The sequence below is a fragment of the Canis aureus genome, chromosome X (assembly GCF_053574225.1).
Source record: "Canis aureus isolate CA01 chromosome X, VMU_Caureus_v.1.0, whole genome shotgun sequence".
Classification (NCBI taxonomy): domain Eukaryota; kingdom Metazoa; phylum Chordata; class Mammalia; order Carnivora; family Canidae; genus Canis; species Canis aureus.
The window spans coordinates 81,794,649-81,812,582 of NC_135649.1; positions in this window are offsets into that span (position 1 = coordinate 81,794,649).

Genomic DNA, 17,934 nt, shown 5'->3' on the forward strand with positions numbered 1-17,934 from the left:
GTTCTGAACCACAAGGTGGCAAAAGAGTATATGATGCTTCCTCGGACATGTGTTTATAATAGTTTATAAAACTATTGGTTTATTTCAAAATTCACTCTAACAATATTTTTTAACCTTGTGTTCCACCCATTTTGGGGTTGACGTTTAAGATTTTGCATCAAAAATGTCAGCTGCAAAAAAAATGTCAATCCCAACAAATATCAACATTCACAAATTAAACTGTTAGGTCACAATTTTACATGACACTAGTGGAACCTAAATACCTTAGTGATTTGAGAGCCACCATCATCCGTTTTAAAAATCCACACTCGAGGGATGCCTGGGTGGCTCAGCAGTTGGGCATCTGCCTTCGGCTCAGGGTGTGATCGCAGGGTTCGGGATCGAGTCTCACATCAGGCTCCTTGTGGGGAGCCTGCTTCTCCATCTGCCTATGTCTCTCTGCCTCTCTCTTTCTGTCTCTCGTGAATGAATAAATACAATCTTTAAAAAAAATCCACACTCGACTTCTTCTTTATGGTGGGAGGTTGTACATTTTTCCTTTTCAACCTAAGTTCTTCATTGTATTCTATTCTTCTAACATAATTTGACCCAAATAATATATATTTTAGCACCTGAGATTATTTTATTGAGAATCCTGTCATCTTTCCCTGCAGCAAAAATATGTATATAGTTTGCTATTTAAATGCTTTTTAAATGTTCCTATGAGCCTAAAGCTCTAAGGGTCAATTAAAGATTTACTCTTGCTTGAGTTATTATGACAATTGGTATTACAGTACGATGGAGCAAAAAAGAATGTTAAGTATACTACAAATTCTGATAGGTAATTTTAAAAAGATTTTATTTATTTATTCGTGAGAGACACAGAGAGAGAGAGAGAGAGAGAGAGATTGGCAGAGACAGAGGCAGAGGGAGAAGCAGGCTCCATGCAGGGAGCTCGATGCGGGACTTGATCCTGAGACCGCGGAATCATGAACTGAGCCGAAGGCAGATGCTCAACTGCTGAGCCACCCAGGCGTCTCTCTGATAGGTAATTAATAAATGAAAAGATTAAAATGTATTAGAGACAGAGAAGTCTTTTAAGTTAGTGGGTGTCTCCATGAATAAATCTTGCTCCTTGCTAGAATGAGACAGGATTCAGCATCAATTCACTTTCTACTTTGTTTGGTTAAATGTTAGCACACAGGAACCTCGGTTATACAAATAAGTAAATAGGAATGGACTGTTGTTTTAGCAATGTCACTCAAGTCTTTGAATTCCTTTGGAGATCTGGGGGGGCAGGGAGGATTACACAATGATTTGTCTTCGAAATTATTTTTTCTGATTTATCAGCTGAGAACTCCATTGGGTTTTCCTTCAGTTGTTTTATTGGAAGCCATTTGAATTGCAAACAGATTTGGTCCTCATTCATTCGTTAGAGCATTTTTTTTTTCTTCACTGTTGACAACAGTGTTCAGCACTGTCTCTCTGTTGCCCTGCAGATTTTATATGGTGGGGAAGGGTACCCAGGTAAGGTTCAGGATGGGTGGAAGGTATGCTTTGTTTTGTAAAGTGCAAAAAGGACCATTGCGAAAGAGGAGATGGAAAGAGAGAACCGGCTTGATTCTGCCAGCACATATGTGTTCTCTGGCAGATCAATTTTAGGAAATAAGAAATATGAAATTTGGGGATAATAGAAGTTGATCCCCTTAAAACTCTAAGTGCCTATTTACCCCATGGAGAGTCTACCTGTCTCTCTAGTAATGCATGCTCCACTTTTAAGGTTACTGGTTTATATTTATTATCCTAAAAGTAACATATACATATTTGTGAGGGGGTTTTAAAGATTTTATTTATTGAGAGAGAATGTGTGTGCCCATGGCAGGAGGGGCAGGGGCAGATAATCTGAAGCAGACTCCTTGCAGAGTACAGAGCCTATTGCAGGGCTCCTGAGATCAGGACCTGAGCCAGATGTGTAACCGACTGCACCACCCAGATGCCCCCAATATTTGTGGTTTTTAAAATGGGATTAGAAGAAGGCACAGCAGGGACGCCTGGGTGGCTCCATGGTCTGCCTTTGGCTCAGGGCGTGATCCCAGGGTCTTGAGATTGAGTCCTGCTGCAGGCTCCCTGTGGAGAACTTCTCCCTCCGCTTATATCTCTGCCTCTCTCTGTGTCTCTCTCATGAATAAACAAATAAATTCTTTAAAAAAAAGAAGGCATAACATGAAAAGTTAAAGCCCCTCTCTTCCCTGCCAATCACCCCCAATCTATTCCCCTGATATGATTACTTGTTAACAGTTTCTTACGTATCCTTTGAGAAGTTTTCTATGCAAATACAAGCATGTCTTACACTTTTATCCTCTTTATGAAATATAAATGAAACTGTAACATACATGTTGATCTACTTAGCACTATATATTGGGCACCAGGCAGTTTTCTCCAAGTTGATCTACAGAGCCAATGCTTTGCCAATAAAAGTTCCAATGAGTTTTAATGGGGAGACTTTCACAAAATTAATATAGAAGAATAAAAGGCATCTTCCCCCTTCCTATTTCCTCCTTCTTCCTCCTAAAAATGAGGATATAATGGCTATAGCTGAGTAGCCATCTTGCAACCACAAAACTGGACTTATTCTAACATGAGAAAAAAATGTCATATTTTACCAACTCTAAAGAGGTACATCTCTTCATGTTTCAACATCTCCAAAATCTTTGAGTGACAGTTTATGATTATATTTAGTAGCACTTTTTCTTTCTTGGTTGTACAGACAGTAACGGTGTGTCTTACAGTCAATAGTGTCTTAGTATCAGTAACATGCTTGAAACATTTGATTTGAGTCTTTGTTATTTGGATCCCAGTCATGTATAGGTGATTACAATTCTAAATGATAGCAAGCTTCCTAGTTCACTCCTAGCAATGTCCCAAATCCTTATCCTAGCCTTTAAAGTCTAGAGAGTCTGACCATGGCCTCTTAGACCTCACTTCCTATCAACTCAACCTTGCCTCAAACAAACTGGATTTACTGCTGTTCCTTGGATAAGCTAAGCTGGCTCCTGCTTCCAAGCCTGTGCCTTTACCATTTCCTCTGCTTGGAAGGCTCTTCCCCTAAAAATCCTCATGGCTTTCTCCCTCACTTCACATCATTGCTTAAATGCCACCTTATCTCAGAGTCCTTCTTTGATCTCTATAAAATAACACCCATCTCGGCTTTATTTTTCTTCAAAACATTATCACCACATGGTGTGTTAAATATTACACACACATATAAAAATTACTATAAACTCCACGAGAGTAAGATGTTCACTATTCCCACATGCACCTAATGCATATTTAAATATTTGTGAAATAAACAAATGCATGCTTTTTACTATGATTGAAGTTGACCATATTTTCAAATGTTTTTTGGCCATTTTCTTAAAAGATTTTATTTATTTATTCATGAGAGACACACACACAGAGAGAGAGAGAGAGAGAGAGAGAGAGAGAGGCAGAGACATAGGCAGGGGAAGAAGCAGGCTCCATGCAGGGAGCCCTTTGTGGGACTCTATCCTGGGACTTCGGGATCACGCTCTGAGTCAAAGGCAGATGCCCAACCGCTGAGCCACCCAGGTGTCCCTATTGACCATTTTGTATCACTATCTGTTTGTATTACTATCTGTATTTCTTTTTTTTTTTTTTTTACTATCTGTATTTCTATCTGTGAACTATCTGTTCACATCCTTTGCCTATTTTTTTTTTTGGCTTCTTGTTAAAAGTAACAAGTAACACTCATATGACACCTGAAGTATGCCAAGAGTTGTTCTCTTAAATAGGTTTAACCCTTACTACAGTTTTAGGAAGTCGGTGTTGTTATCATCCTCATTTTAGAGATGATAAAACTGAGGCACAGAGAGATTGACTGATCCTCTATGTCACACAGCCAATAAATGATGGACCTGGAATTCAAACCCAGCAGTCGGAATCCAGAGTTTGGATTATTTACCACTAAGCTATTAACCCTTCGTCTGCCATACTCTTGTATATTTTTCCCATTTATCATTTGACTGCTATATTTTATTTCATTTTTAAACCTCATGATGTTTAAGATTATTATGTAGTCAAGATTCTCAAACTTCTCTTTATGGATTCTGGATTTTAGTGCCTCTTCTTTAATGTTTTTTTTTTCTGATTATAAAAGCATAGAGCAAATGCAAAGGTCCTAAGACCAAAAGGAGCTTCATGATTTTAAGAAATGAAAATAAGGCAAGAATGCCTTAAAGAAGAGTGATATAAGATAAGGATAGAGATACAAGTAGGAACCAGATCATTTGAAGCCTTGCAGACCATTGTATAAGATTTGAATACTAGGGGCACCTGGGTGGCTTAGTAAGTTGTGTCCAACTCTTGGTTTCTGCTCAGGTCATGATCTCATGGTGGTCATGGAATTGAGCCCCATATCTGGCTCTGAGCTCAGCATGGATTTGGCTTCAGATTCTCTTTCCCCCTCCCTCCCACTCACTCTCTTTCTCAAATAATTTTTTTAATTGGAATATTATCCCACTTATAGTGGGAATCATGGGGGAGTGGGAGTAGCAAGGGAATGAATGGCACTATATGATTTATGATTTATACACAATAATTATAATGAAATAATTAACATTTATTGATGGTTTACCATATGCCAGGCACTTTTATAAGCATTTCACTAAGTCGCATAATCCTCCTAACACCCTGAGGTAGGCACTAATATTATTCTCACTCTACAAATGCAGCACAAAAGCATGAAATATATTGAATTTCCTTGTGCTTAATCTCTGCTTCTGTACCTGTTCCCATTCAGAATGTACCTACTATCAACAGTGAGATGTTGATAGTAACAAACAATGACAAAACACCTGCTTTGTCTGGGCCCCTGACATCCCATTCATGGTCTGCGAGTCTTCACTGGGCTAAAGAAAGAGAAAATGGCAAGTACACTCAGTACCAGGGTCCTTGGGTCTAGAAGCTGGTCAGATAGGCTCTTCCCATCCCACTGAAACCATGCCCAATCTTGCCTTCCCTGGAATAGCCCTCCTGCCAGCCGGTTCATGATGACCAAGTATCCAGCTCACCAGCCCCTACTTGCCATTGCAACAGGACAAGGCCTCACAGCCTGCACTCCCATAGCCATCCAATAACCAGGAGAATGACAAATGGGCTCATTGGGATCCACCCAGGGTCTCCAGGAGGTTCCAGCCCTATAGAGGGAAGCAATAGGCCTAGTGGTATGCAAGGGGAACAAAACGGAAGAGTTCAAGGCCTCCTGCAAGCACACATCTAGCCCTGGGCAGCCTGTACCAATGTGATTCCAATGGCTGGGGACCTCCTCAGGCCGAAACAAAGGAGGCTCACAAAGAGAAAGCAAAGTCACGTTTGTGAGGGACATACATCTACAGCAAAGATGTAGGTTACACTGTATCATATTCTAACAAGCCACTTCTGCTGCTTTCACCACATGTTGCTTGAGGTTTTGTGTCTCAGCCTCCCTCAGCCTTCAGCAACTTGGACTATAATCCTTCAGATTTCTGCCCCACTTGTCTCAAGCTTGTGATTCCTTACCTATCTGCTTCATTATGTGGCCTCTGAACAGCATCCTGCATTCTGGCCCAGCATCTAGGCCAACCAACTGTCTTACCCCTGTCTTCTAGGAAAACTCTGGACTCCCAAAATCCATGCCCAGTGCTGGGTCAGCCTTGTGGGATGCAGCATGGCTGTGGGCCTGAGCTTAGACAGAGGGATAATAAAGAACACATTCTCCAATTTTACTCACTAGAGTGTGGAATCTGACTTCTTGTGCTTGTCCTAAATGTCTCTTTCAAGTTTGAAGAGTGGAAAACGTAGATCTTGTTATAGTATCCCTTTAACTACCAGTAAACTGGTAGTTAAAAATCCTAAGCACACTTTTTGTTCTTTTAAAAAATGTTATCCCGGGATCCCTGGGTGGCGCAGCGGTTTGGCGCCTGCCTTTGGCCCAGGGCGCGATCCTGGAGACCTGGGATCGAATCCCACATCGGGCTCCCGGTGCATGGAGCCTGCTTCTCCCTCTGCCTGTGTCTCTGCCTCTCTCTCTCTCTCTGTAACTATCATAAATAAATAAAAAAATTTAAAAAAAAATGTTATCCCTTTTTAAATTTTTTATTTAAAAATGTTTTAATTTATTTTGTTTATTTTGATTGAAATATAGTTGACATATAATATCACATAAATTTAAAGTGCACAACATGTTGAGTTGATACATTTATCCATTGTAATATGATTGCCACTATAGTGATAGCACTTCTGTCACATCACATAATTATCATTTCTCTTTTGTGGTTGGAATAATAAAGATTTGTTTCTTAGCAAGTTTGATGATTATAATATAATATTGTTTATATTCACTCTACTGTGCATTAGATCTCTAGGGCTTATTTACTACTAGTTGCAAGTAAATCTGGTTCCTTTTAAAACCACTAAAAGCAACATAAACAAAATTATATTAAATTTTGGAATTAATAGAAATTTAGCAAAATCTAGCAAAATTAAATGTGTGTTCACTATTTGACTCTGTAATCCCACCCCTAAGACTCTAACCCAAAGATACACCAGCAAAAATACAGGATGACATATGCACAAAGCCATCCATTGCAACACTATGTATAATAACAAAAGACTGGGAAAAAAACTACAAATGTCCATCACTGAGAGACCAGTTGAATAAATTACAGTGGAGTTGTAAAATAGAAAACTGGAAAAAATTAATAAATTAAAATATGGAATATTATGAAATGAGATAGATATCTACATGGAAATAATATCTGGGATATACTATTAACTGGAAAAGGCAAAGTAGAGAATATTGTATACTGATGCCACCATTTGGGTAAGAAACATTTATAAAAATGTTGTGAACTTATTTATTTATTTTTCTCTTTCTGGAAAAACAAATATTTCCTAGCTCTGTCCCCTGAAAAAACATAGTAGCAATGACAACCTAGTAACAATGAGTATATCTAATGTCCAGACTGTGGTCCCTAAATATCATTTCCCACCAAAAGAAGCCAATGTTCCTGCAAGAAATAATTAGTTGTTTATGGGTCTGTCACAAGAAATGTACAAAATGAGCCTAGGACATCTTGTTTTGCCAAAAAGCGAGAGAGAGATCAAAGACTAGTGTAGTCACTTCAAAGGAACGCAGGAGCCAAGATGAAGGGGAATCCCTACTTGCCTATATTGGGACAACAAGAGCATCAAAAATTCTGCCATTAGTCAAGCATCAGATGTATAAAATACATAATTTCAGGGTGACATTACAAAACATCGGTTACCCCTAGCTGCTATTAGGCCACCAAATTATTATTGCAAAAATTAATAAAGGAAAAAAATCTAGAAGTTCAGGGTAACCAAATAGTGATATTCTTTATGCAACAATTCCAGATAGCAAACACAGAAGGAATGACAGAATTAGTATATCACATATACAATCCCTAAAAACAAATCTAGGCCATGGTTTCTCAACCCCAGCACTATTGCTATTTCGGGACAGATAATTCTTTATTTGAAGGCTGTCCTATGCATTGTAGGATTTTTAGCAGAATGAGATGCTATTAGCACCACCTCTTAAATTGTGATCATCAAATGTGTCTTCAGACATTGTCAAACGTCCCATTGAAGACAATCATCTCTGGTTGGAAACTACTAATCTAGGGCAATGATCATGAATGTATGAAAAAAGATTAGGTAAATGATGATGGAGAATTTTACAATGGAGGGATCAGATTGGTACCACCTGAACCCACTGATCAACTTAGCATCAGTAAGAGTGGGATAGCTAGATATCATGTGCCTCCTGATGTAATGCAGTAGTAAGCATAAAACACCATCTATGATATGTTGATGCCAAAAATAAAAGTTGAATCTAAATCTAATTAAGTGTCTAGCTTTAAATCCCAGTTTACGGTAAATATTAGAGATAGAAGAACAAGTTCAGTGTCACCACTAAAAAACAATCAGGCAAATCCTGAATGTGGAATATTTTATAGAAAAAAATTACCTATTTTCTTCAATGATAAATATGATTTAAAATGAGATGAGAAAAAGATGGGAAACTCACAGATTCTTTTTTAGCTTTATTAAGGTATAACTGACAAATAAAAATTGTGTATAATTAAGATGTACAGCGTGATGTTTTGATATATATATACACCATGAAATGATTACCACAATTAAGTTAATTAACATATTATTCACCTCACAGTTACCTTTCTTATGGTGAAAACAGTTAAGATCTACTCTCTTAGCAAATTTCAACTGTAGAGTACAGCGTTATTAACTATAGTCACCATGCTGTACGTTAGATCCCCAGAACTTATTCATCCTGCATAACAGAAACTTTGTTCTCTTTAACCAACATGTCCCCATTTCTCCCATCCTCTGGCCCCTGAAAAACACCATTCTACTCTCTGCATCTATGAGTTGAACATTTTAGATTCCACACATAAGTGATGTCATGCAGTATTTGTTTTTCTGTGTCTGGCTTAGGAAACTTATAGATTTTTAAGAGACTGAAGAGAGATAACAACCAAGTACAATGTTGCATTTGGTTTGGATCCTATTTTGAGAAAACCAATTAAAAACACTTCTTGAAACAATCAGGGAAATTTGAATATGAGTTCATATTTAAGTACATTAAGGATTTATTGTTGATTAGTGAAATGTGATAATGGCATTGTGATTATGTTTTAAAAATACTTTTCTGTAATGCAGTTAGAGATGCACACTCACATTGAGTGAAATAGTATCCTTTCTAGAATTTGAGTTAAAATACTCCAAAAAACCTCACAGTGGGGAGAATAAATGAAACAAGATTGACAAAATGTTGAAAATCGTTGAATCTAGGCAGCCCGGGGCTCAGTGGCTTAGCACTGCCTTCAGCCCAGGGTGTGATCCTGGGGGCCTGGGATCGAGTTCCGCATCAGGCTCCCTGCATGGAGCTTGCTTCTCCCCCTGCCTGTGTCTCTGCCTCTCTCTTTCTCTCTGTGTCTCTCATGAATAAATAAATAAAATCTTTAAAAAAAATCGTTGAAGCTGAGTAAAGGGGATTCGCCCTATGAATCTCTCTACTTGGGGTATGTTTAAATTTTTTCATAATAAAATGAAATTTTAAGACAAAGCAAGTAAGATGTTTGCTTCTGGAAAGATGTAGTTGGTGTACTTCTTCCTATTCCTTCTGCTAAATACAGTTAAAAACCCTGGGCATTGTATATAAAACAAACAAAAGAAGACTCTGAAAAGTAGAAAGCAGACTGACTATAGACATCAGAACCCAAGGCATGACACAGCAGTGAGTTCCCTGAGGTTTGCTTTTGTTTTGCCTCATATATTCTAGACTGAGTGCCACAGAAGGTGAAAACCTGGAAACATCAATGGGCATGGGTTTAAAAAAAAAAAACTCCTGAAAAGCCTGCTTTCTCTAGGCAAAGGACCAGGAATAGGGCAACCTTGTAAGATAGAAAAGCTTCAGATTTAATAACCACTCTACTCCAACCAAGCACCACCAAATATATATATATATTGCAGCACTGCCCAAACTAACAAAGGCCAAATGGTAAATTAGACTTCTACCTTGCCAGAGAAGGGCAGGTCGGGAGGCAGAACTTTCATTCCTACTGGATCTTAACAAGTCCCCTCTGTCTGACACGATATCAGTGGATACTATATGAGAAGCCTGGACTTCATGCCCACTTGGTGATAACAATGGGTCCCTCCTCTTTTCTCCACTGGAGTGGTGTCAAAGGAGTGCCAGTGGAGAATTGATGTTTTCACTGCCATCCAGCAGTTACAAGCATCCCTCCACACTGTGCTGTAAGTGGAGGTTATAAGAGAAATTATAACAAGCACCCCTGTTACTTTCAGCCAGAATGATAATAGCAGTAGAGAGACTGAACCACCATCTTGCCAAGCAGTAATGAGAAGACCCTCCCCACAGATGCCAATGAAGGCTGACTGAGGAACCTCAACTTTCACTCCACCTGGCAGCAATGAAGTGGTATCCCCCTTCCCGTGCTAGAAGCAGCATGATAAAAAACAGAAGAGTTAAACAAGATCCAGGGTCTCCTAACATAATACCCCAGAAGTCCAGGTTTCTTTTTTTTAAAGATTTTATTTGAGAGAGAGAGAGAGAGAGAGAGAATGAACAGAGGGAGGGGCAGAGGGAGAGGGAGAAGCAGACTCCATGCCGAGCAGGGAGCCTGATGTAGTACTCGATCCCAGGACCTTGGGATCATGACCTGAGCTGAAGGCAGATGCTTAACCAACTGAGCCACCCAGGTGCCCCATGTCCAGGTTTCAATTTAAAAACTCACTCACATTATATCAAAAGCCAAGGAACAAACCCACTTGAATGAGAAAAGACAATCAAATGACACCACCAACAAGATGACATAGATGCTCATAAGGATGCTTCCCCAAGCAATTACAAACATAAAAGAAACAAATAAAATAAAATAGAAAGTCTCACCTAGACTCCTAACTCTGGGAAATGAACTAGGAGTGGTGGAAGGGGAGGTGGGCAGGGGGTGGGGGTGACTGGGTGATGGGCACTGAGGGTGGGCACTTGATGGGATGAGCACCGGGTGTTATTCTATATGTTGGCAAATTGAACACCAATAAAAAATAAATTGAAAAAAAAGAAAAAAAAGAAAGTCTCACCTAAGAAATAGAAGACATAAAAAAGAACAAGGTGAAAAATTTCAAACTAAAAAATACCATAACTGAAATTTTAATAATTATAAAAGATGGGCTCCACAGAAGAATTGAAGAGGTAGAAGAAAGAATCAGTGAACTTGAAAACAGAACAACAGAAATTATTCAGCATGAAAAATAGAAAGAAAATAGACTGAGGAAAAGATATGAACAGGTCCTAAGAAGCATGTGGATCGCAAAAAAAAAAAAAAAGAAGAAGAAGAAGAAGCATGTGGATCTATAACAAAAGACTGAACATCTGTGTTATCAGAGTTAGGAAAGGAAAGGAGAAGAAAGGTGGAGCTGAGAAAGTATTTAAAGAAATAATGGCTTAAATTTTCCCCCAAAGACATAAACCCACAGATTCAAGAAGCTGAAAAACCCCAAATTGCATAAACATAGAGAAATTTTCTCTCTCTCTCTCTCAAATAAATGAATAAAATCTTTAAAAAGTGGGGCCCTGGGTGACTCAGTCAGTTAAGCATCTGCCTTCAACTCAGATCATGATCTCAGAGTCCTGGGATCCAGCCCCTCAGCATCAGGCTCCTTGTGCAGGGGAAAGTCCGCTTCTTCCTTTCCCTCTGCCCCTTTCCCCACTCATGCACTGTCTCACACACACACACTCACTCTAAATAAATAAATAAAATCTTTAAAAATAAAGAAATTAATGCCAAGATCTATCATACTCAAACTTCTGACTACAAAGGACAAAATAAAAAGGCAGCAAGACAGAAATGACACCTTCCTTATAGGGAAAAAACAGTTCAAATCACAGAGGATGTCTTGTCAGAAACCAGAGGCCAGAAAGAACTGGCATAATATTTTTTAAGTGCTGAAGGATAACTGTTGATTCAGAATTCTATGTCCAGCAAAAAATATCCTTTATGATGAAGGGGATATCAAGACATTCTCAGATAAAGGAAAACTAAGAGAATTTGCCACCAGCAAACCTACCCTTAAAGGATGGCTAAGGAAAAGTTCTCCAGGAACACCTGGGGGCTCAGTTGATTAAGTATCTGCCTTTGGCTGGGGTCATGATCCCAAGGTCCTGGGATGGAGCCCCATGTTGGGCTGTTTACTCCGTGAGGAGCCTGCGTCTCTCTCTACTTGCCACTCCACCTGCTTGTGAGCTCTCTCTCTCTCTCTCTCTCTCTCTTCTCATTATCTGTCAAATAAGTAAATAAAATCTTTTAAAAAAAGAAAAAGTTCTCCAAACAGAAAGGAAATTATAAAAGAAGGAATCCTGGAACATCAGGAAGAAGAAAAAGCATAACAGAAAGAGTAGAAATATGGATAAACACAATAGATTTTCCTTTTCCTTTTGAGTTTTCTAAATTATGTTTGATAGTTGAAGCAAAAAAACTGTAACATTATTTCAGTGTAATTCTCATTGTATGCAGAGAACATATGTAAGACGATTATATTAAAAATGAAGTAGGGTAAAAGGAAGTAAGATTTTACATGTCACCCAAACTGGTAAAATGTTGACACCAGTAGACTGTGACAAGCATGTATGTGTATACAGTATAATATCTAGAGAAAAAGTTTGCATTGTCTGTCTCTGTGTGTCTCTCTCCATATACATAGATATATACACACATATTTACAAACAACATATATGTAATGTTCTATGTACATATAATGTAATATAAAAATTTTTAAAGCGTTACAAAAAGCAAAAATTCTAAAAGCAATACAAAGAGATACACTTCAAAAGCACTACGGGTAAATAAAAATTCAAGTCTTTTTTTTTATTTTTTTATTTTTCATTTATTTATGATAGTCACACACAGAGAGAGAGAGAGGCAGAGACATAGGCAGAGGGAGAAGCAGGCTCCATGCACCGGGAGCCCGACGTGGGATTCGATCCCGGATCTCCAGGATCGCGCCCTGGGCCAAAGGCAGGCGCCAAACCGCTGCGCCACCCAGGGATCCCTCATTGGGGAGAAAATTCAATTCTTAAAAAAAGTTCAAGTAACTCACAGGAAGGCAGAAAAAAGAATACAGGAAACAAAAAAAAGAGATCAAACAAAACAAAAAATAAATTAAACATCAGGCATAAGCCCTAACTTACCAATAATTACATTCAAGTGTAATGCAATGATCAAAATGATCAAAATACCATTAATTGAAAGAAACAGTAGATAGAAAATATGCCCCAACAAATGCTGTCTATAAGAAACCCACTTCAAACATAGCAACATAGGTAGTTTGAAAGTAAAAGGATTTAAAAATATATGCCATGCAAATATTAAGACAAAGCAGGTGCAGCTATATTAGTATCAGATAAAGTAGGGTTTGGAGCAAAGAAAATTACCAGAGACTAAATATCCATGAGTTCATATTGATATAACTGAATAAGTTAGTAAATGGGGAAAAGAAACAAATGTCCCTTGAAGAAGAATTCTAAATGATTTATGTTGATACTCTGCTCTCAAGGAGGTTGAGCTCTCCCTCCTCAACTATGGGTTGCACTTAGTGACTTCCTTCCAAAGGGTATAGTTTGGAGAGAGTAAACAAGTAGAGCAGTGGAGAAACCTGACAAACACTACTTCGGCAAGGTGATCAAAGTCAACATAGATAGTAATAATCTTGATATGATGTCATGAGAATAGCCCTTTAGCTCTGAGATCCTCCTTTCTAAAACCCATAATCTTAGACTAATCATGAGAAAAACATCAGGCAAATTCCTATAGAAAAGCACTCTACAATATTCCTGACCCCCACAAAACTGTCAAGGTTACCAAAAACAAGGAAAATCTGAGAAGCTATCACATTCAAAGAAGCTTAAGGAGACACAATAACTAAATATAATTGTTATCCTGGATCCAATGCTGGGGCAGAAAAAGGACATCAGGGAAAAAGTAAGGAAATGTGAATAAATTATGAACTTTAGTTAATAACAGTATATCAATATTGGTACATTAATTGTAACAAATGTACCATACTAATGTAATATTTTAATAATAGGGGAATCTGTGTGCAAGGGATATGTGAGGACTCTGTGCTATCTGATCTTTTTTTTTGGTAAATCTAAAACTGTTTTTAAAAATTAAGTCTATTATTTTAAAAATTATCAGAGATATTACATAATTACAAAAGGGTTAATATGCCAAGAAGATATAGCAATCATAAATGTGTGTAAACCAAACAGTAGAGCTGCAAAATTCATGAAAAGAAAACTAATAAAATAAAAACTAAATTCATAGTGAAAGTTAAAGATTTCAACATATCACTCTGAACAACTGCGAGAAAAACTACACAGAAAATCAGCAAAGATATAGAAAGAATCCAGAAACACCATCAAACAAAAGGATCCAACTGGAATTTATACAATACTCCACCCTACAATAGCAGAATGCACATTCCTTGTAAGCATTCACAGAATATTACCAAGAAAGATCATATCTTGAACCACTAAAAAGCCTCAACAAATTTAGAAGAATTAATATCATACAAACTTTGTTCTCTGATCACAATAAAATCAAACTAGAAATCAGTAACAGAAAGAGTAGGAAATTTCCGAACATTGGAAACTTAAGAACACATTTCTGAATAACTCATGGGTCAAAGAAGAAAGAAATCTTTTTGCAAATGCATATAACTAATGAAAAATACCAAAATTTTTGCAGGACACAGCTAACAGGGCTGAGAAAGGATTCATAGCACTAAATGCTTACATTAGAAAAGAAAACAAGTCTCAAATCAACAATCTAAGCTTCTACTTCAAAAAATGAAAAACTTTCAAGCAAAGGAAGGAAATAATAAAGAACAGAAATCAATAAAATTGAAAATGGGAAAGCAATCGAGAAAACTAATGAAACAAAAAGCAGATTATTTGAAAAGATCAATAAAATTGACAAACCTCTAGTAAGACTGACAAAGAAAAAAGATACAAATTATCAATATCAGCAATGAAGCAAAGATATCCCTCTAGACCCTGAGGAAATAAAAAAATAATAGTAATAAGGGATAATAAGTAATACTAACAACTCAACACACATAAATATGACAATTTAGATGAAATAGACCAATTCCTCAAAAGGTGTGAACTACCACAACTCACCCAATATAAAATAGATACTTTGGATAGCCCTATAACTATTAAGGAAACTGAATGTGTAACTATGAAAACTCTTCAATCAGAAATCTCCAGGCCTACATGGTTTCACTGGAGAATTCTACTAAGCATTTAAGGAAGAATTACTACCAATCTTATACAATCTCTTGCAGAAAATAGAAAAGGAGGAATACTTTCCACTTCATTCTATGTAGCCTCTGTTGCCTTAATAACAAAATCAGCCACAGACAGTCCAAAAGAAGAATTATAGACCAATATCCTTCATGAATACAGATACAGAGATCTTTAACAAAATATTAGCAAACAAAATTCAGCAAATATATACAGAAATTACATGCCATGATCAAGTAGTCTTTATTTCAGAAATGCAGGGCTACTTGAAAATTTGAAGGTCAGTGTCACCCATCATATCAACAAGCTAAAAAAGAAAAATCATACAGTCATATCAATTGATTTAGAAAAGCATTTGATAGAATTCAACACCATTCACAAAAATTCTTTAAAATTAAATTGGGAATGCAGAGGAACTTCCTAAACTTTGTAAAGAACACCAATAAGAAGTCTATAGGTAACATACTTAATGACGACAGACTGAATGTTTTTCTCCTAAGGTTGGGAACAAGGCAAGGATGTTCATTCGACATAGTACTGGAAGTTCTAGCCAGTGCAATAATACAAGAAACAAACAAAAGGAATAGAGATCAGAAAGAACAAACAAAAGTGCCTCTATTTTCGGGTGACATGATTATCTACATAGAAAATCCCCAGGAATCTACCAAAAACAAAACAAAACAAACACAAACTCCTGCAATTGATAAGCAAGTTTGGCAGGTTTGAAGGATGCAAGATCAATACAAAAATGTCAATCAGGTGCTCGCTTTGGCAGCACATATACTAAAAATGTCATTCACATTTCTATATATTACCAACAAATATGTGAAAACCAAAATTAAAAGCACAATACCATTTGCAATTGTTCCAAAAAATGAAATCTCAAGGCATATATCTAACAAAACACACACAGGATGCATATGTTGATAATTTCAAAGTTCTGATAAAAGAAATCATAGAAGATCTAAATAAAAGGATAAACATATTGTGTTCATGGGTTGGAAGACGCCATTTAAGATGTCAAATCTTCCCAAATTCATATATAACTTTAATACAATTCCTATAAAAATTCCAGCAGGGTTTTTTACAGATGTAGGCAAGGCTATTCTAAAACATACACAAAAAGGAAATTTTTTTAAAAAACTACAAAAGCTAAAGCAATATTGAAACAGAGGAATAAAGTTGCAGGAATCACACTGACCAATTTTAAGACTTTCTTTATAGCTACAGTAATCAAGATTGTGTGGTGTTGGTGAAGAGTTAGATATTGGTGGAGAGTTAGACATACTAATGGAAAATAATAGAAATCAATGACAGAGAATGCACAATCAATGGAATAGAACTGAGAACGTAGAAGGAGACTCACACAAGTCTACCCAACTGATCTTTGACAAAAATGAAAAACCAGTTCTATGGAGGAAGGACTGTCTTTTCAACAAATAATGCTGGAGCAATTGAATATCCATAGGAAAAAAAAAGAACCTCTACCTAGATCTCAAATTTTATACAAAAACTAACTCAAAATGAATTTTACATTTAAATGTAGAACTATAAAACTCTTAGAAGGAGTGCCTGGGTAGCTCAGTTGGTTAAGCGCCTGCCTTCGGCTCAGGTCATGATCCCAGGGTCCTGGGATAGAGCCCCATGTCGAGCTCCCCACTCAGTAGAAAGCCTGCTTCTCCCTCTCTTTCTGCTGCTCCCCCTGCTTGTGCTCTCTCTCTGTCAAATAAATAAATAAAATCTTTAAAATAAATAAATAAAATAAAACTCTTAGAAGAAAACATAGGAGAAAACGTTCAGGCCCTGGGGCTTAGTGAAGAATTCTTAGACATAACACCAAAAACATGATCCATAAAATAAAAATCAGCAAATTTTATTTCATCAAAATAAAAAATAAACTTTTGTGAATGAATCTTTTAAAAATTAAAAGATAAATTACAGACCAGGAAAAAAATATTTGCAAACCACATCATGACAAAGGACTCATAACTAGAATATACAAAGAACTCTCAAAACTCAACAATAAAAATGAACCCAATTAGTAAACAGACAAAAGACTTGAGATAGCTCACTGAAGAGGGTAAACAAATGACAAATATGCACATCGAAAGATATTCACTATCGCTATACGTTAGGGAAATGTAAATTAAGATCATAACGAGATACCACCACACACCTATTAGAACAGCTAAAATAAAAAATTGTCACAACACCAAAGCTGGTAAAGATGCAGAGAAATTTATCAAATGAATGAAAACTATGTCTATGCATGAATGTGTACTTGAATGTTTGTAGGAGCTTTATTTGTAATAGCTAAATTTGGGAACAACCAAAATGTCCTTTTATAGGTGAATGGTTAAACAAACTGTGGTATATCCATACCATGGAATACTGTTCAACAATAAAAGGACAAACTACACACAATTCTTTGGATGAATCTCAAGGGCATTACGCTGAGAAAAAGTCAGTCTCAAAAGGTCACACCCTGAATGATTCCATTTATATAACATACTTGAAGTGAGAAAATTAAGAAATAGTGAACAGATTAGTAGTTGCCAGGGACTTGAAATGGTGGGTAGGAAGGGAATGAGTATGACAACAGGGGGTAGCAGTAAGATCTTCAAAGAGATAGAACAGTTCTGCATCTTGGCTGTGGCAGTGGTTACACCAATCTACATGCAATGAAATGATTTGGAGCTATGCACACACATTGCACCAATGCCAATTTTCTTTTACATAATATTAAGTACTATGGGAAGCTGGGTTAAGGTTACACAAAACAAAACAAACATAATCTCTTCAAAAAGGAATTTAAAGGGGGGCAGGGCAAGATGGTAGAGGGGTAGGGTCCCCAAGTCACCTGGCCCACCAACTTATCTAGATAAATTTCAAATCATCCTGAAAACCTACGAATTTGACCTGAGATTTAAAGAGAGAACACCTGGATCACTAAAGAGAAGAGTTTGCGTTTCTTTTTTTTTTAATTTATTTTTTATTGGTGTTCAATTTACCAACATACAGAA